General features: G+C 44.2%; 1 protein-coding gene and 1 long non-coding RNA gene across 13 annotated transcripts in view; one reads left to right on the plus strand and one right to left on the minus strand.

The window, feature by feature from the left end:
• The window catches only part of DLGAP1 (DLG associated protein 1), a 567,869-nt gene that overhangs the window by 463,441 nt on the left and 83,721 nt on the right, over positions 1 to 20,707 (plus strand). The gene's annotated exons all lie outside the window — the stretch shown is intronic.
• LOC118922764 (uncharacterized) lies at positions 11,178 to 19,296 on the minus strand. 2 transcript variants are annotated; one of them, XR_005028871.2, is made up of 5 exons: positions 19,189 to 19,296; positions 18,386 to 18,518; positions 14,380 to 16,225; positions 13,771 to 13,919; positions 11,178 to 11,446 (listed from the first exon to the last, which is right to left on the minus strand). It is a non-coding gene; the product is annotated as an uncharacterized LOC118922764 (long non-coding RNA). The 2 variants fall into 2 exon arrangements; XR_008998307.1 differs by lacking the exon at positions 11,178 to 11,446 and adding an exon at positions 12,938 to 13,603 and having other exon boundaries at positions 19,189 to 19,295.

A 20,707-nucleotide genomic window follows, 5' to 3' on the forward strand; every position in this document is an offset into this window, starting at 1 on the left:
AAGAGCATGTATCCTAAAGTATTAATAATCTCACACCAGAAACAATTGAGGAAAAAAATTATTAACATTAATAAAATATGAGAGCTATTTTTATAAGACTGTACTTTGTTCATAATTAAATTTTTAACCTTACTGAGATAAAATTCACATGCTATAAAACCTGCCATTCAAAATATATTAGATTTTTTTCAGATTATTCAGAGTTGTACAACAATCACTCACAATCTAAGTTTGAAACATTTTTATTTCCCCAGTCAGTCACTCTCCACCCCTGCCCTCTAAACCTAGGCAGCCACTAATCTATTTTCTGTCCCTCAGAATTAAAATTTATGGTTTTGGTTTAATTGCCTTAAAGCAAACAAATTTCTGTTATGAATGGTTGAAGTTGCCCCAAATCTAATCTCCTGAAAATAATTGCTAATTCAGCCTAAGATTGTTTCCTGTCTGGGGCAGTGTTTGGGTGGCACCACCATGCAGAACGTTACACACTCTGAGCAGCTCCATGCCAACATGCTTGACCTGAAGGTGAGCTCCTCACCATTACCCACCCATGCTGCAAACACACACCCGACATCCAACAGGGTGTGATGACAGAAAATGGCAGCACAACTGCACAGAGGTCTGGGCGCCCAGAACCATTAGATGCAATGTGTCTATTCCTTGTATAATCTTCTGAATAGTTGCAGAATTTGGCCATCATAAAATCATTACCTGTATGATGTCTAGAGCTAGATTTCCATGAAGGGGGCAACGAAGCCTGCCTGGCATAGGGGAATGAAGAACCATCTCCCTCGGGAAGCTGGCAGGTAGTAATTGCTGTCATGAACTCTGGGGAGGTGGAGGAAGAGGCTCTGTGGGACAGAGGAACTGGGAAGATTCAAAGGCTCATTGCTTTGGCTCTTCTGTTGTGCATATTCTGGGTGTGGTGGGTTGATCTTGCTTCTGGAAGCATCTGTGAAAGACCTTTACCTTGTCTTTTAGGACAGGGAGGAGGAGGAGTCAGTGAAAGCTGCCTGGCTGTTTGTCTTTTCCTGGAGTTTAGAATTTGCTCTTGAGTTACTACTATCTTAGTCTTCTCGTGCCACTATAACAAAATTCCATAGACTGGGTGGCTTATACCACAGACATTAATTTACTCACAGTCTGGAGGCTGGGAAGTCTGACATCAAAGGGCTAACAGGGCCAGTGTCCGGTGAGGGCTCAGTTGTTCTTGTGTGTAGATGACCACCACCTTCTTGCCGTGTCCTTGCATGGACTGTCATGTGAAGACAGAGAAAGAAAGAAAGAGAGAAATCTTACTGGTGTCTCTTAGTATAAGGGCACTAATCCCACCATGGGAGCCCTACTCTCATGACGCCCCTAAACCTAATCACCCCCCAAAAGCCCCACCTCCGAATACCATCACATTAGATCTTAGGGCTTCAGCATATGGATTTGAGGGCAGGGTATAAACATAACAGACACCCTTAGGTGCACACGGCCTAAATCAGATATAATATTATGACCAATTCTTCCCTTTAGTTAAATAAAATAAACAGAAGGTGTTTGAATTTAAAGGCAGTAAGGTATCTTCCTCTGTCGGTTGCTGCTGTCCTTGTAAATAGTCTTTGTCATGACCTTTGGGGATGTCTTGAATCCTAAAAAATTAAACTGTTTCTGTGGAGGAAAAGTAAATAGGCATTTCCCTTCTAAGAAAGGTAAATCCTAGGGTCTGTGGGATTCAGGTGGTGAGGAAGTTCACTACAAAGTGCCACACAGCTGAGAGAAAGTGACATGGCAGGGTGAGCCAGGCAGCAGCCGGGCCGGGGTGTCCCTTTGAAATTCCAGGGCTGACCCAGCCCCTCTGGTGTCCTGGAATGCTCTCACTCGGTGGTCATGCGGCAGCTGAGGAAAAACCCTGCAGCCACCGTGGGTGAGCTGGAATAACAGCTCATCTGCCACCAGGGACAGACACCCAGAGTGATGCGTGCAGAGCCCGGCACAACCTCGGCGGCACAGCCAAGGACCAAGTGGCCGGTCAGGGGACAGGTTCACTCCCTGGCAGTACGTGTCAGACCCACACTCACAAAGGGACAACTCGCACCCAGACCACCAGTGCCTCAGACCAAATCACACAGACAGAGGCCAGGCTTCTTTCGTGTGTCAGAAGGATGGTGGGATGGAGGTGACTGGGAGGGTCTGGTTCCCCTACGTACTGACGTTTTATTAATCTCATCTCAAATGCTGTCACTCACCCAGAAAGGTCCTAAATGTGCCTGACTTCTACCTCTACAGCAGCAGGATGTGGTGGCAACTGGCTAGGTGACATGGAAGCCAACAGGAGGAGGAAAAATACTGGATCCCACTAGCTGATCAGAGGAATGCAGGTGGTGAGGGAATATCGGTGATGAGGTCTGGCCACGTATTCAGGCCGCAGACCTTGGCTGCTATGAGAAGTTCCATCAGCTGGGAAGGAAGGAGAAATGACTTCTGAAGAACCTCAAAAGAGATCTCAGCAGGACTTAAAATGGCCGGAATCCCTCATGTATACAGGTGCCCTTGTGAATTGGATCCTGCATACATGTGAAGCCCAGATATAGAAGATTAATATCAGGTGTGAATAATAGCTGCTAATTGCAATTAATAACATTAACTTCATTGATGACAATGACAACAGACTAAGCGTTTACTTTGTTCTAGGTTCCACACTAGAACCTTCAATGTGTTCTCTCACTGAACTCTCGACATCTCTACCCGACAAGGGCTTCTAATGTGCCTACTTTTACAAACAATGACCTAGAGACTCACAGAGATTAAGCACCCCAGATAACCCCACTAATAGGAGGCAATTCTAGGACTGAAATCCATGTGTGTGTGATTTTTAGAACTTTAAGCTCTGGCTGGAAGGGATGACTTCACCCATATTTTCAAAAGTGGGTTCCAAGTAGCCAGTTTAAGATTGCTCAGGCAGGTAAGAGGTTGGGAAAAGATGAGAGGAAATAACCACCCCTTCAGCCGCTCCAGGCCGCGACAAGCACATGTGAGTGCAGGGCTCCCAAGTGATGAGGGCTTTTTCCAGTCTGTCTACCCCAGGCACAGGCTGTGCAGAAGAGGTGGGACTAGTGGGCACATAGACTAAATTCTGTGCTCCCTCTCTTCCCACTTCCCCCATTGTCTCACCAATGAGTTTCAGCCCAGGGCAAGTTCACTCTTGATTCGGTGAGGCCAAAAAATGACAATGTTCTAGGTTCCACACTAGAACCTTCAATGTGTTATCTCACTTGTTCTTAGGGTGGAAGGGTATATACCCAGCTTTATTCTCACAGTGACAGGTCAAGCGCTAGAATCCCGTCTACCTCAGAGCCAGTCTGCACACAGCAAGCCAGTCTCTGCCTCTGGACGTCTCTGCCTCCCTGGCCATCTCAGTCTCTGTCCTCGGCACTGCCACCACTCCAGCCTCTGCTCTCCTGCCCCCATGCAGCCCAGAGCACTGGGTGGAGCTCTTTATACAGAGTCAGTAATAATGTATTGCCCACACATGTGCAGTGGGCTAGGCTACCAGGGTCTGGTGAGAATCCTGGCCATAGGTGAAAGGAAAGGAGCAACACACAGCAGCAATTCATTGGAGAATTCCGCTTTATTAGGGAAAGGTGCTGCGTTATATAGGAAGGGGCATGAGCTGATTGAGGTGTCACTTCTACGGGGCTAGTGGCTATTGGCTAGGTGCTGGGATTAGGGGGGCGAGGGGTGATTGGGCTTCAGGTGGCGCCGGCGGGAACCGAGGACCCAGAAGAGAAGCAGGAAGTTCGCCATCTTATGGGTGGGGGCCCTTCAATAGGAACTTTAATTTCCTCTACATCCCGCAGAGCCCATTTTAGGAAGATAACTTTCCTCATTATCCCCAGATTCCATCATGTACCTGCAAGATTCCAAACATGTACCTCCAAGGGTCCACATGTGCTCTTCATTTGTAAGAACCAGCCTAGGTCACTTACCTTTAAGGTAAACATTCGTGTGCATCAGTTTCCCCGAAGGGTATGTTACACCCAGATTGCAGGCCCAACCCCCAGAGTCTGATCCAGAACCCCTGTTTTAAGGGATAGAAACTTTAGCTTTGCCTGTTATCTAATTTCTAAGCCCTATCACTACCCATTTGAATGTGCTGGCAGCAGTTCTCCAGGACTGTTATCTTTACCACCTGTACTGGCTTCCTATTGCTGCTGTAACAAATCAGCACAAACTTAGTAGCTGAAAATACCACCAATCATCCTACAGTTTGGGAGGATAGAAGTCTAAAATGGCTCATCAGGGCTGTGCCCCATTATAGGCTGCAGGGGAGAATCCATCTCCTCGCCCTCACCTACTAGAGGCCGCCTGTGTTCCTCGCCATGAGGCCCTTCCTCCAGCTTCAAAGCCAGCAACAGTGTCACATCTTCCAACCTCTCTTAAACATGGCTACTTCCACCCTCACAGTTCCCCTTCTCTGACTCTGACCTTCCTGCCTCCCTGTTAGAAGGACCCTACATTGGGTGATTACATTGGGGCCACCCTGATAATAATCCAGGATAATCTTTCCATTTTAAGATCCTTAACATAATCACAAAGTCCCCTCTGCCATGTAAGGTAACATCTTCACTGATCTGAAAGATTCAGATTTGGAATTAGGGGCCATTATTCTGTCTACTGTCCGCCCATCCTACCACTTGCACGATGCAATCCCATCTTCTGACTTTCCTGGTAATAAAGCAACCTTACAGGAGGGGTGGGTGGGAAGAGCCCCAGAGAGAGGAAGTGCAGTGGGAGACGGAAGGCCTCTCCTGCCCAGGAAGGAAGGAATGCTCCTATAGAGCATGCCCAAAACACCTACTCAGTCTCCCCATATTTGTTAGACTGTCTAGAATCTAGAGCCACAGTCCCTCCCCTTTGGAGCCAGGAGCTTCCAGTGACCCCAGTGAGCTTCCTGAAGGTTGGCGCTTACCCGAGGCTCAGCCACCATTTCCTGACCCTGCCAGCAGTTGCTTATGAAAGATGCAGAAAGAGGAACTGTACTGAAAGACTTTCTTGCCCTTTGAGTCCCTATTATTACTTTCAGGAACCTTCTCTAGGTGAGTGTATGAATTTGCTAGGGCTACCATAACACAACTACAGAACTGGGGGGCTGGAACAACAGAAATTTATTTTCTCACAACCATGGATGCTTGAGGCCCAAGGTCAAGGTGTGAGCAGGTTGTTCTCTGAGGCCTCTCTGCTGGGCTCGCCGTTGTCTCCTCCTGGGTCCTCACGTGGCCCTTCCTCCGCGAGCACAGGCACCCTGCCTCTCTCTCTTCTTTTAAGGATTCTAGTCATAGTGGATCCCAGCCCACCATAATGACCTCATATTAACTTAATCATCTCTTCAAAAGCCCTAGCTCTAAATACAGTTATCCTAAGATACTAAGTTAGTACTTCAACACATGAATTTTTATGGGGGACACAATTCAGCCCATAACAATGGGCTAGAAAAAACATCACTTTCCTTTTCTCTTGGTGTAAACATGTGGCCTGGGTGCCATTGGGTGGGAGAGGAAGGTCAACCCATTGAATTCAAAAGTGTGTACCTCAACGCAGGACTGCCTTTTGGTCTTAGGTTAGGGATGGGAAGAAGGCAGAGAAGGTGAGAGATGCCCCCCGAGGCTCAGCCTCAGTCTCTATAAGCAAGTAGCAGCATTCAAGGTCCACCTGGCCCAGAGCCAATTCCTTGCAAAAGGTTTTTGTTTGATTCGTAGTCCACAGCTAGTCATAGAAATCCACCAAGTCAATACACACCCCCGACACGGAGGAGGTAAAGGAGTAGACAGTGCGTATTTGTGTTTGATACTATTTGAAAGGACCGTGTGATAGAAAACGATTTCATTCTGGACAGGCTCGGAGAGGGAAGTCAGCCCACGACTTGAAACAAACGAAATAGCCTTATCTTATTCTTGATTTATGGGTTCCTCCTCCTTCAAAACCCTTCAGAGGCAGAGCACTGTGAGTTGCCGCTGTCAGAGCAGGTGGCGTTGTGAGGTCCTTCCTGGGACGCATCACCTCTGTGACTTACAAACCTGGAATCTCTGACATCTTTCCCTGACAAACCTTTGCTACTCACTAATCATGCTCACTAAAACCCACATAGGCTTAAAATATATAAGTATATAAATGCACACACACACACAAAGTGAAATATGCTAGTTCCAAAAAAAGGCAAACACGGTGTGATTCCACTAATATGAAGGATCTAGAATGGTGGAATTCCATAGAGGCAGATAGGAGGACGGTGGTTACCAGGGCCTGGGGGAAAGGGGAATGGGGAGTGCTTGTTTAATGGGTAAAGTTTCAGTTTTGCAAAATGGAAAGAGTGCCAGAGATTGGTTGCACAACAGTGTGAATGCAGTTATTGAACCATACATTTTTTAAATGATTAACATGGCAAACTTTATGTTACATGTATTTTAGCACTTTTTTTTTAAAGGCTGCTGGAAGCAGTTGTGTAACAGAACATGTGGTTGGGGGCAGGCCAACCTAGGTTTGAATCTCACATCTGCCACTCACTAGCTTAGGGCAGTGTTCTATTTATTTCTATGTAACATCACTCAAACACCTAGTGCTTTAAAACAACAGCAATATTATTATTATTATTCCTCAGTTTCCATAGTGCTTGAATTTGGTTAGAGCTCCAGCTGGGCGGTTCTGGCTCGGGGTCTTTCCCACACTTGCAGTCCAGTGTTGGGCTGGAACAACTGGGGTCCAGCTGAGCATTTATCTTTCTTCTTAGATTTTTGAGGCTTCTCCATGTGGTCTTTCCACATGTCTAACCTGGGCTTCCTACAGCATGGTGGCCTCAGGTCATTTGGACTGCTTTTGCAGTGGCTCAGGGCTTCAAGCAGGCAGCTGTCCCAGGGAGTAAGGTAGAAATAGTTGTACCAGCCTGGGAGGTCATGCAGTGTCACTTCCTTCATAGTCTCTTGGTCATGAGCAAATCACCTGCCACCTTGGATACAACAGGAGAGCAATTAGACCCCATCCCTTGATTGGAAGTGGCAATGTTCTAGAGCAGGGATTGGCAAATTTTGCTCTTAGACCAACTCTGGCTTCCCTCTCCAAGACAGCCGTCACCCAATCATTTACATATTGCCTCTGGTTCTACCACAATGGCAGAATTAAGTGGTTGACATAGAGACTGCATTGTCCACAAAGCCTAAAAGATTTATTATACAGCCCTTTATAGAAAAGCTTGCTGACCGCTGTTCTAGAAGAATGTGTCAGATGGAGTACAGTTTTGCAGGTTACCAGCCTCTTTGAACTTCATCCCCACCTCCAAATCTGTAAAATGGAATAAAGACCATGTGTACAAAGTACTGAGCACAATTCCATGCTTATAGCATTAAAGTATAAAATTTAGTTCTTCCCTTTCCAGGCTTAAGGATTTGAAAGCCATGGAAAGGTGTTTGCTGCCACTATGGGTCTATTTATAGTGTCAGAAATTCCCAATTTCAGATGCTTCTTGGAATTAAGGCAGATTTTACAGAGATCCCCCCCAGCCCCCCACTTTTTAAATACATGTTTTACTCTGGAGTATATTTTATGTTAGGAGGAAAGAAATATTTGCAAGAATTCTCTGAAAAATGCAATCCCCATCCCCTGCCCCAGTGCATGCCATTATCAGACTACCTAGGTTTTCACCTTTCAAAGAGCAAGTCCCTAAGCAAATGAATGAGATCTGGAAAATCTGGAATTAAGTGAGAACAGGAGTGCAGGGTGGCAGGATCTCCAACTGTCCAGGGAGAGAAAGATGAAATTTGACCTGCTTCACAGCTGTGCTCAGAGCTGCCTCTGCCTCAGACAAAGCAATGAAAAATGTTTGCTGGCCTCCCCTTTACCCATTGCCTCCCTTTCCTATTACCCAGACGTGCTATCTCCACTCTGACCTCCTCCCACCTGCTAAAATCTCCTTTGGAATTTTTCTCTCATCACCTGGGTATTTCCAAGGCCAATTCTCCAGCTCCCTGAGAGATTATCTTCTTGTGGCCCAGCTTTCCTCTGTGCTCTGAATTAAAAAAGGGGTGTACTGGAGCCAGTTTATTAAGCACCTCTCAACCCATTCTATTTAGCAGCAAGCTTCTATTCAAGAAAATAGACACACCCTCACCCCTGCCACCAGCACTTACTATGGTGACATTAGAGGGTAGTCCCAACTTTTCTGCTCATTTACTCACAAACCTCTGAAATGGTCCACTCTATTTATGCATCATTTAAAAAATTATTTTCTCCAAGTTATGTTTGACTCCAGTCACTTTTAAAATCTACTAAGCTTTGTTGGAAGAATTGTTCCTTTTTAATGCAGCTATTTGTCACTGTGGTGTTCTTCTATCAAATACTATTTGTGTTTTGGAGGCCGTTGGGAAAGGAAGTGTGCAATTTGGTGATTAGAGACCATTCCCTTTGGCCCTATTAATTTTTACAGCATTTCCCCCCTCCTATTGAGCCTAAATGTGCAATTTTATAAACTATTTTGTGGTATCCCCAGAGTCCCAGCTCAATATCAGCCAAAGGCCAACTCAATTTATGCTGCTCCAGGAAGAATTGTGGTTTGGAAAAATTACTCAGCTGGCTCCCAAAAAAGTAACTATTAACCGCTTTTGCTATTGTTGCTCCTGTGGCATCTGCAGAGCATTTTGCAATTTCCAAAGGGCTTCCACGTGCTCCCTCCTTATCTTTCACTGTACCAACCACCTTATAGTTACTCTCCCATTCTGCAGATTGTTATAAAATGAAGCATAGAATAATTAAGTGCATCATCCTTAACAGCACTATCACAGACCTACTAATTTATAGATCTGGAATTCCAAGGATTTTTTTACTCATTTGTGCATTCCATTGCTTCATAAATTCATACTTCCTCGGTGTATTAGGTGCCAGGCCCTTTAATCAATTTTGTTTCCTTTATTCCTTCTGCAGAATGCCAGCCCTTGTTCCTGAAAAAGTTTACTTTATATCCAAAATGGCTTATGAAATAAAGTGCTACCCACATTTCACTGCAGCTCAAAAAACTGTTTTCAACAACTGACTTCCTAATCTAACTCCTTATGCTAGCAATAGAAAAATGGACTAACTGAGAGTCCTTGAGAAAACTTTACTAGAGAAGCTTTGATTCTTCTGCTTATTTCTATATCAAGTAGACATCTGGGGAATAGCTAAAAATAAAAAAGTGTCTGAGCAAGCGGGTCAATGTTTCAGAAGTACTTTTATGACTGAAATTGTGACTTAAAGGTCACATGAAATCAGAATTCTGCATGGGTCTAGAACAGGAGCACTGCTGGTGAGTATACTAAACAAGAGAGGTTTAACCTAAGATTCAGTTTGTCTCATCACCTACCACCTACCTGGCACCAGACTAGATAACAGAGACCTCTGGTTGCCATGGAGATGGGCTGGCATAATCTGGCCACCTTTGCAGAGAACTTCAGAGGCTGGAGGGCCTTTTGTGTAGGACCACAGGGGCACCTGTTAAGCCAAAATGAAGGAATTGCCCTAATGGAATTGGGGGATTCTTGTTGTTACTGTGTACTATTTATTGAGCACTTACTCCATGTCAGGTGATACGCTGAGCATTTCTCATTTCATTCTCCCAGCAACCCCATAAGGGAGGTAGTCTAATCTTCATGGTACATAGTAAAAAACTGACGTTTAAACAGATTAAGAAACCTTCCCTAGGTAATGCACTTTTCAATTAAGTTCTGCCTCCAGCACTTACATTCTGAAATACCATGCAATATTGCCCTAAGGCATAGAAAGTTCTTGTTTGTTCGATTTCTAGTAATTTAAGTGGATGATTTTAGAGATGGTATCCTGCGTTGTTAGTAATGAACTAAGGAAATCTACTTGATAGACTGCATGTTGTGCTTAGAGAGGGTCTTGGACTTTAAATTCTCAAGTACTTGAACTTAGAGTGAGCAGGGCCCACTCACATTCTGCCCTTCACCCTCTCTGGCTGGAAATCCTTAGTGTTGACCAGGAAGGCAAAGGGAAACATGCTTGCAAGTGTTTTTGTTTTGCTCTTTTCTGAACTGAAGGGTGATAATAGAGTGTGGAAAAAAGTTTTAAACCACAGATAGGGACTAGCCTGCCAAGCAGGTGTGTGATTTCAGGGGGCGGAGTGGGGCCCTCAGGCCATCTGGAGATAGCAGCCTGCGAGGCTGGGAAGGCTGGGAGGGGGTCCAGGGGCATAAAACTGCTAAGGACTTGGCTGAAGAGCAAAATGGGCCAGCCAAAACTCCCCACCCAACAGGAGGTGCTTTTAGCTTCACCTAAAAGAGGCAGCATCTTCAGAGTCCATTTTATCATCTGTGTGTATCTCCTGCTATAAGCAGGGGGCTGCCGGGCTGCGACGGGAGCGGATGGATGGACTACTTGAAGCTGGGCAGTCAAAGGAAGGCCTCTTTAAAGAGAGGATTTATGAGTTGAGACCAGAGTGATGAGATGAGGTTTTAATATCAAACACAAGGGAGAGGCATCTTAAAATAGGGACTCATGCCTGCAACCCTTGTGCCAGGCTCCTCACGCTGCAGAAACCCAGACATCTGCAAAGTAGAGAATTTCCCCCTCAGGTAGAGTCCCCCAGGAGTTTTCAAGATCATTTTTGTAATATTTGAATTTTGTTGTATAAAATAATGTAGGAAAGAGGGGGAAAATGGAAAGTACCTATTTCCTTTGTCAGATAGAAGTGTCACACTGGGTCACCTTACACACCAACAGCTTCTTCATTCATCTCATTATCAGCACCATTGCCCTGACTCAAAAGATGAGAAAACGGGATGAGAGTTGAATCATCAAGGCCATGCAGCCTGTACTCAGCAGTTTAGGATTTGCACGGCATCTGGCTGACTTCAAGGTGCTGCCTTTCCAGTGGCCATGTTACCGCTGCAGAAGCTGGGCCACCAAGTCTGAGAATCTTTTTGAAAGAGAAAATATGGTCTGGTGATATCATGTGTAATAGAATTTGCCACATAGAATCATTTAATCCGACAAGTAAGTAGTTACCAATGATCTCTCTGATCACTAGTTTTCTTCTGCTTTCCCGTAACAAGTAAAGTGTGATGAGTTCTATAGTAAAGATGCAGAGGACCACTTACTGATGGCACACAAAGGAAGTGTATCTTGATGAATGGTTTTCCAGGGAACAAAGGGCACTTCGTATCTATGAAGTCACATGGAATTGCCAAGCCAAAACAAGTAAGTAAGTAAATAAACTTTTAGAAATAAAGTCAAGATGACTTAAATGATAAAGTCATTTATTTTCTCAAATAATTGCAAGTCTAAAGGTAGGGCAGCCCATGAATGTAGCCAATCAGCTTTTGGCATCTTTCCACCTGTCAATCTGAGCGCGGGTTTTTCTCAAGCAGATGCCCCGGGTGGCAGCCACAGGTCAAGGTACCGCTTGCTGATGACACTGTCCAGAGGAAGAAAAAGGTCCCTGACTTGTGCCTAGGAAGGTAAAGCTTCCCAGCAGCATTCCCACCAGAATTCCCTTCTCACCCTTTTGTCCTGTAGCAAAAAAACATGTAGCAGCCAGACAGTGAAGGGGTTCTACGCCAGTAATTGGTGTGTCTATGGGTCACTGTTCCTGCTTTTAAGCTTTTAAAGACAGTATAATATCAAATCATGTTAAGAGTTTTCCATTATTTTCTTTTACATGTGGCAATCCTAAAAATTTCCCTCAAAAGCAAATGGGTTAAAAGAAAGACAAAATACCAAGCACCATATATGGTAAAAATTAAATTATTTCATCAGGTGTCAGAGCAGCAATGACATAATAGGGTATTTAATTTTTATTCTAACATATGTATTTTTCTATGATGACAATCGTAATGCATGTTCATTTTCTTAAATTGGGAAATTCAGAGAAGCCCAAAGAATAAAATAAAAATCGTCCATAAGCCCATCACTTGGCTGTAACGACTTGAGGTTAAGTTGGGTCGTCACATATATAGTGGTTCTACAGCAGTAAGTAACTTTGACTTTTTCTTTGTAAGAATGCATTTCAAAGCCAAGGTCTACCTACCATCATTTTCTGTCAAACAAAGGCAAGCTGCTACTGGTCAGTTTAGAGGGAAAAAAATAACCAGTGATGCCAATGGGCATGCCGGCTTAGATGGTTGAGGAGTGCAGCATATCACATTAGGACAAATACAAGTAAGGTCGTTGTGTTTCTTTTTTCCCTAAAGGCATGTATTTCCATTGACTTTCTGATTTATAGAGCAGGTTATTTAAACCTAAACTCCATAGTAAATAAAAAAGCAAGTGGAGCAGAAGTAGGGACTTCAGTGGGACTCAGGCTGGGAAGGAGGGGAGGGGTTGCCAGAACTGACACGAAATCTCATCCTGATGCAATGTGGCTTTTGGGTCAAGGCACCAAGGCCTCAGCACTAAGAAAGGCCTTAGGATGCTCTTGGCACCTTCAGGAAGGCTGTGTGTGTCTGCTGTGCCTCCGTGGAATGCCCACTACAAAAGATCAGGGCACAGAATTCCTAGTTTTTCACTTCCAATTTAAGGAAGGATATCTGAACATCTCTCCATCTAATAGAAAATAACAGCAAGACTTTTAAAAATGTTAAGACCTGCTTAAGCAGGAATCCATTGTAGATTTTTTTTTTCTTTAAGTCCCTTTTTTCTTTAATTTTATGATTCTCTTTCACACAAACAGTGGCACTATTAATTGCCGGGTAAAGTTTTTGTTTTTTGTGTGCTGCTTGCTGTTAAAATTCTACAGAAAGACAAACTATATCCTGCCACGAAAAAGTTGTTTGGCCTTGGGAAAATCACTTAACCTCTCTGGTCCATAAAAGGAGAATGTTCAAGCTGGAGGTTCAGAGTAGCAGACTGGAAGAGAGCCCACAGATTACGGAGTTCTGTCCTCCTTTTAATGTGTTGAGGATCTGAGTTTCAGGAGGGTGAATGACCAGGAAAAAGTCGAACCGTTTTCTCCAAATTTTATTACTTTGATTTTTAAAAGTCCAGTTAATTTCCAAATTAATTAGTGTTTGAAAAGCAAATGAACAGGAGATATTGAAGTGTAAAAAAATGAACACAAACACTTTGAGAAATGGAGATGATACTTTACAATAACTATTCAAATTGGTATGTAGGAAGGAAATGTTGAGCTATGTAAAATGTGAAACATTCGATGCAAATATTTACACAATATTTACTGAATGCCCACTTGGAGCTTAAATAATAGGGAATTGAGAAGATAATTATAATGTACAAAGTGCTCTGTCAAATAAAAAGTGCAGTGTTCTAATAAGAACTGGGGGAGTCATTTAGAACATTCCATAAGTCATCCTGGCAGAGGTGACAACCTATGATACCTGAAGGGGAAAGAGGAGGAAAGCATGTCCCTAAAGGGGAAATTCCATCTGCAACGACCAGGGAACTTAATGTTAATAACTAAAAGTAAGAGTGGTCAGGAGGATGTAGAGTTCTGAGACCTCGAAGGTGCGTGGGAACCAAGTTCTTTGGAATCTTTAAAGCCCTCGAGTCAGCACTTTATCCTGAAGGCAGACCGTCCGCAGGAGTGACAGGATCTGTCCAGGATCTTCCACTCTTGCTTTAAGCGTGTACAGCAGTGTAGAAGCAGAGACAAGACAGACCCAGAGAGACCAATTAGTAAAGTATTTCTCAAAATATTTTAACAAAATACATTTTACCTGTTGCCCAGAATGTACTCAGATCTGAACACACAAACTGAAACACGATTCACAAAACAATACTTACTGTTCCTTTGTTTGGTGCACTCTGACATTTCCTGAGCTGTTTCATTTTCAGAAATGGATTTCATGTCCTATTAACAAGTCACAACCGGTAGTTCGAGGAATCGGGAGTCAGTTAGTTGCTGTGATCCTCCAGAAAGGAGCTAATAGGATCTAGGAAAGCAGGCAGGTGTATTGTAGGGTGTGGGATGATTCCCGGGGGATTCAAGAGCCAAAGGGAGAGAAAATGCCCACAGTGTGGGTTTGAACTCTGGATGGATAAAGGGGTCACTGGCTGAGATGAGGAACCCGTTAACTGTAAGATCTCTTCTGTGGGTAAAGATACCCATAAGATGTATTAGGGGGGTAAAGATTTGAGAAACGCTCTGCCACCCTTTTTGATAAATCAAACGTATCCCTTTAATGTGGAACATTATCTGAAGAAAAGCCATCAGAGGACTACATTATACAACTCTAGAAAGTGTTTAAGTTTTACTACAAGGGGGAGCAAAGCAGTGTTCAGGCAAAGGAGAAAACCATTAATGGAGGGAAGTGAGCTCTGAGCCAGAAAATCATGCTTGGAAAGAAGGTCAGGCTATAAATCCCAGGGCAACAGCCGAGATCAAAGACTCACCTGGTGCATTTGCTTGTGCTGCTATCTGGGCTTCTGTAAGGCTGAGAAGAGGGTGAGTACAGTCTCCGGCTTTTCATTTCGCAAACAAGTTGGCAGGAATTAGCTTCTTTACACACAAAGTTGGCATCAAATTTAGAATTCCCAATCACTAGTTCAGAAGCTTAACAGGCATTCCTATGCACTTCTTATAAAAATGGAAATTCATTAACTTTATTCTTCCTGTGCACTCTGACAGCCTCGAGTCAAAGGGACTTTTTTCCCTTCCTCTTTTCAGAGCTTCCACAGCCCCAATCCTTCTCCTTCTAAATCTTTTATTTTACAAAACAATAGGGAGTGGTGGTAGCCTGTTGCTAGTTGAAGATTTTGAACAATAGGTGTTTCTGAGCTGGGTTTATTGAAATGGTCTTGTCTGTGTCCTGGGGGAGATTGTAAATGAGATGTCAACAGGAGCTCTTTTGTGTGGATGGCATTCAGCCTGAAAGAGAGGAATTTCCTTACTGTGCTAGTATTTAAAGGAGATTGTTACTGCTTTCGCTAAAACTTTTTATCCGCCTGCCTGAGCGAACAGCGCTGAATGAGTCACTCTGTGTGACTGTGACTTCCTTCCCCGCTCAGCAACGCACTGACTCAGCCATTGACATTCAGAAAGGAAAGCTCCGAAGATTTCTTGGGTTTTCATCAGCTTGAGCCTCTTTTCTAGGCCGTCACGTGGACCCGAGCTGTCTGCAATCCTGTTACCCCGGGGAGAGGGCAGTAGAGCCAGGCTGTTTTTCTCGCTGGAAAACTTTTGGCTGGTAGGATCACTTCCTTTTTAAAATCCAAGGAGAGAGACAAATGCAATTTCCTGCCTTTGGCCTTTTTCCTTTCTCTCTCCCCCCTCCCCCGCCTTTTTTTTTTTTTTTTTTGTAAGTGACAGGCAATTTCAGTTTTCTTTAATTACGGAGGCTGAGGTTTGACGGACTCCACCCTTAGAAGATAAGTCAACCGTTTTATTACCTCTGGGCCAGGTGCCTGAGGGTGACAAGATGTGTCTTTATCTGGAGGGCTGACAAGGTTATCAGCAACTGCACTGGGGCTGCAGCTTTGAGCAGTGGTCACCAAAATGCTTCCCTGGCCATTGATCCATTTCCTAACTCTTGGTTGGTAGTTAATTTTGATCCAGAGACCAGCGCTGGTTTCCTCTTGTTCGGCATTCCCGCACCTTAGCGCTTCTGCGGTCATCTGGCTATCATGGTTACAAACTGTGTAAATTGCAACCATGAGCCAATCCCATAGCATGAGATGAAATCCCAACCTGGGCCCCAAACATTCAACACACAGAATCTTTTAATAGCCTCTGGCCGGGCAGGTTTGCAGTGGGTACAAGTTGCTTTTTCAGAGTTGACAGTAAAATCTTTCATCTGTGACAGTACAGATCCAAAATAATCAAATCGTATTCCTTTACTTTCTCTGGTTCCTTTGGAAAAGTAGAATGCCACCCACACCAGGAGGCAGTGCAGTGCTTGTTTCAGACAAAAATTTCTAGTGCTTGACCTACAGTTCCGTAATACATTTCTACCCACTCATTAGTTTGCTCTAATCCAAGCCATGTTACATGGATTACTTCAGTTATCTTTTACGTTGGAATGTGGTATAAAAACAAGTCTTGTCAAAATGATTTTCAAACTGTGTGTACCATTCTTCTGCCCCATTTTTGAAGTAAAGGCTCTGCCTTGGGCATTGAGAATACTGGAGACTCAAACTCCTCTGCCCCAGCTCATGACGCAGTGATTCCACACCTGGAGAGGCAAGTCAAGGAGACCTCAGGCTGCTGGATGCAGGCGTGATTCTAGTGCCCGACCTACAGCTGGAAGAATAAAGCCGGGTATAAACGCTTTTACCCCAAGAACCTTCCACTGTCATTTCTCAGTCTCACCATCTCCATAGTCAACCTGCCCAGGGCTGAAACCCTCAGGTGAGACAGTAGCACATTCATTTAGCAAATGAAGATCCCTTGCAGATAAACTTTCAGGCCAGTGTCCTGAGCTGCATCAAGTTTGCACAGCATCCAGCCTGGACTGGCACAGAACCACCCTCCACAACTGGCACGGTACCATCCTTTACAATTGGCACAGTACCAACTATGGTGGGCTGAGAAAAATGTCAGTTTTACACATTTTGCTGTGAAGTCAGACGATAGCTTGCATGTAGGGGATAAGAATGGGGAAGAGTGATGGAAAGGATGAGTCAAAAAGGAATCCCTGCAACCTTGCAAATATGAAATGTTTGTCTATAGAGCACATCAGACCACCCCATTCTGTAATTTATAAGGACATCCTTCAACCTTGTGGGAAGAGGTCAGTTAAAATCCCTACTAGCACTCTTACAACCATTACAACAAAAAATCTAGAAAAGAATGTTTCTGAATACAGCATGTGAAACACACACAGTAATAAATCCATAAATATCCAGAACTCCAACATGGTCAAGGAAAGAGAGACAGGGTCAGAAGTACTACCAAATCTGATCTTACATTCCTCTTTGCCTTAAATGTATAGAAACCTGGATCACCCAGAATATCAAGCCTACTACCACCCCATCACCACCCATCCACCACCCTCTATGTGGGCTTGGTTGGGACACAGCTCCATCCAGAACCTGAGATGCTTCTGAAGGAGGAAGTAGGGTGTGGGGGGAAGGGCAGGGGGTGTTACCTGAAGGAGTGGGTGGACTTCATCCCTTCCTCTTAAGGATTAAGGGGTGCTGCCCCATTCCCTGGGTGTTTCATGTGTGTTAGCTTACTACAATCCAAGAAGTTCTGAATTCCAAGCACATTGAACCAAGTGATTCAGACAAGGGCTTTTGGATGCAGGCATTGCTCTCACAAGGGTGCAGAGGAGAATCTTAAGGACAGAAGTCTAAGGCAGCTCTTTCAAAGTTAAGTAAGGAGGCTTGGCTGGGAAGAACCCAGGTTCCGAATGGACTCCACACTGGACAATGTGTGCAACTCAAATTCTGCAGCCCTCTTGCCACTTGAGGAGTTAGTATTAGAGGTGGAGCACCCGGCTTCTTTAAACACAAGGAATGAGGATGACGGTAGGGTGGGAGGAGTAAATGGATACTGAACGCAGGCCTGGGCAGTGTCCTAGGTTATTCTTGCTTACTTTTGGCAAGCGATAAAAACCCAGCTGTGAAGTGGAATTTTAAAATGCAGTCTTGTACTAACTGTAAAGGTTGATTTGACTACTGAACTCATGTTTGCAGCATGTTGTGAACAGAAAAAGCCCTCGGGGACACCTGGACAGGTTCTTCTCTGGATCTGTGTCCTCCTCTGTCAGGGACACAGTTGGGTAATGAGGTGTCATTTTAAAGCACTGATTCTGTCATTTGAGAGTCGGTAAGGGGCTGGTGTGGGCTAACAAAATCACTATTCCACAACTTAACCCAGATAGTTTTTCCTGTTTTTCCTTTAAAAAGGGGGGTTTCTGGGAGGAAAGAGGAAAGGAATAGAATGAATAATTAACTGCCTAACTGCACAGACCAGGCCCTCCTGTGGCCTCCCACATGCCCTGCTCTCCAAACCCAGGTAATTATTCCTCATCATGCCGAAACCAACAGGAAGAAACGGTGGATGCATTTTCTTTCTTCTTTACTTCCCCACACATCCTGTTTTCCTAGGTTTGGGGGTTTGAGTTTGCCTTGTAAAAAAGCTTCTGCTCCAGATCAAGCCCTCCCTCCAGGCCCTCTGTCCGTAGGGCAGCAGTATCAGGCTGCTTTGATAGGCCTGCCATCTCTCCCAAGCCCAGAAAGTTTACCCGTGAGCAGATGTTTCTGATAAACCCAGCCTGAAGTTTCACTTAGGGCTTAGCGTGACCAGACTCTCATTAAACAGGATGTTCCCTGGTTCATACACAAGACACTCACTGCACAGCCATTTTCTTGAGGGAGACAAGTTGGCAATAAGTGCCCGATACCCAGCTCCCATCTAGAAACCAGCTGCTACTTCATACAGCCTCAAGGTAGGTACCTGTGAGTTCTACTTTGTTTACCAGACACACAGCGACATGGCAGGAGAGTCCTGTTCAGTTGTATGATTCCATTCCAGACTTTTCCTTGTATTCCAGGCTCCAGGTCCCCTTGTGCATGTGACACAAATTCTCCTGAAATAAGATCAGGAGGTAAAGTGAGTTCTTGGCCCTCAAATACCCATCCTGTGCAAGCAGACAGAGCATAGACTAGTAAGTCAAAGAAAAATGCATGACAGGAACTAAGGAGAAGGAAAGCAGCTGCACTGGAAAAGGGCAGTTAGCATCCCAGGTCCATCATACATGCCATTGAATAAAGCCAAGCAGAGAGGATGGAAAAGGTTAAGTGGATAATCCACAGGACCAACTAGTTTCATCCACAGGACCAACTAGTTTCAGCTGACGTTAGGTTGGGCTTTCACATACTAGCTCCATATTAAAAGTTAACCAATCACAATTGCACTTGGCCAGCTCTTGGCCAATGCCAAACAGAAGTGGACACAGGTGATACGAAATTCTATTGCAAAAGCCAAGGTCACAGAGAAGGCCCATAGTCAGTTTACTTCTACCCTGGTGGCCTCTTTTTCCTGAATATTAGTCCATTTTTCTTTCTCTCCAGAAAGTCTCTTCCCATCCTATTCATTCCTTCCTGTAACATGTATTTACCACAGTACTACTACATGTCATGCATGCTCTAAGTACTGCAGTCATCATGAATAAAGCAGGCAACAATGCCTGTCCTTGTGATTCTTACATCCTTAAGCAATTCCATTCTCTCACTCTGGTTGGGGAAAAAAAAACTCACCCAACAGAAAATATAGGAAGGTGTTACTGAGAAGTGACATCTGAAAAGAAATGAAAGCTGGTTGATGAGAAGCTTAAAAGGAAATCTTCCTTCCCTGCTCCTGGCACCATCCCTACCCCAGAACTCCTCGGCATGCTGTCTTTCAACAAGACCCAGTCTGCACAACCTGAGGAGCTGGTAGACCAGCTGCCCAAACAGGAAACCTTATATAATTCTGTAACCCTGACCTTGGGCCCTGAATTTTCCCCTCCTGTAAACAGTCCATTCAACCCAGGAAGACCTACAGACCTGTCTGGGACAAATTTTGAAAAACACAGCATTACAAACATTGAAAAAAAAATCCCTAAGACCTAGAGGAAGTGCTATATCTGATTCAGTGGTAAAAATCACTTCATAAAGTAATAGAACAAATGGAAATTTAATCCTAACAGATGAAACTGCCAGAGCAGTCACTTGTGTACACGGATGACTCAATACCACCTGTTGAAAAGGCCGGGGAAAATGAACCATGAAATCCTGATCACATTCCCTACTGGAAGCTAGGGCCCCGCCTTGCAAATTAGTAAGCCCATGTTCTCAACATCCTGACTTGAGGATGTGCCTATTCTAAGAAGGCCATGACTCACCTTAGCTATTGGTCAAGTGATTCTTACTCAGAGCCCTGCGTTTTTAATTTTCAGTATGGTCTAGGCAAAGGCTAGCCAAATGTCTACTTTCAAGAAGCTCCTTTGAAATGGTTGATTTCAGGCAACAACTGGTTTTACATATGGTAACCTTCAATTTCTAATATCATTTAACTTTTTGCCAAGCTTCATTAAACATCCACATTAGAAGTTTTAGACCTCAGCCCCTGGACCTCAACCTTCTAAAATGACTTTCCTCCAGACATCACTTAACTTTCTTTAATCTAGTTAATTAATGGAACTTTCTGAAGAAAACAGTTACTTTGATCTGAACCTCTTTCTTAGTTTCTAGTTAACTTTCCCAGAGAGGGAGAAAGAACAGAAACCCTCCCACCCAGCTGGAGTTACCAGCAGCTCACAACTGCAGTCATTTCTCCCAATCAAAGACAGCTCAGAGGAAGGAGAACCTACGAGAAAGAAGACTGGTTAAAAATATTGCCCTTGGCATTTCTGTGGATGTTTGCCCCACACAGAGATAAAAGAGCTAAGGTGGGGCTACAAGGGTGCTCGCTGCTATCGAGTTTGTAGTCTGGAAATCCTAGGTAATCCTTGCGTAAGGCTAACCGGCGACCAGCAGTGTGAATTAGAAATGCTTCTGCCTGAGAAATCTTGCTGCATTGAACATACAAATTCAGATAAAAATTAAAAATGGAAAATGCAAGTTCCACCCAGCCAGAATCCTCAGCTTCATGGCTATTAACCCTCACTATCTGCCTAACCAAATGACTACAGCAGTTCTTGCTCTTCAACTTAACCCTCTCTAACAAAAAATGTTTCCATAGCCGCTGCTTTAAAAAACAAAACAATATTACCCAGCGAGGGTAATAATTCTGTTA

This window comes from Manis pentadactyla, chromosome 6, assembly GCF_030020395.1.
Source record: "Manis pentadactyla isolate mManPen7 chromosome 6, mManPen7.hap1, whole genome shotgun sequence".
Classification (NCBI taxonomy): Eukaryota; Metazoa; Chordata; class Mammalia; order Pholidota; family Manidae; genus Manis; species Manis pentadactyla.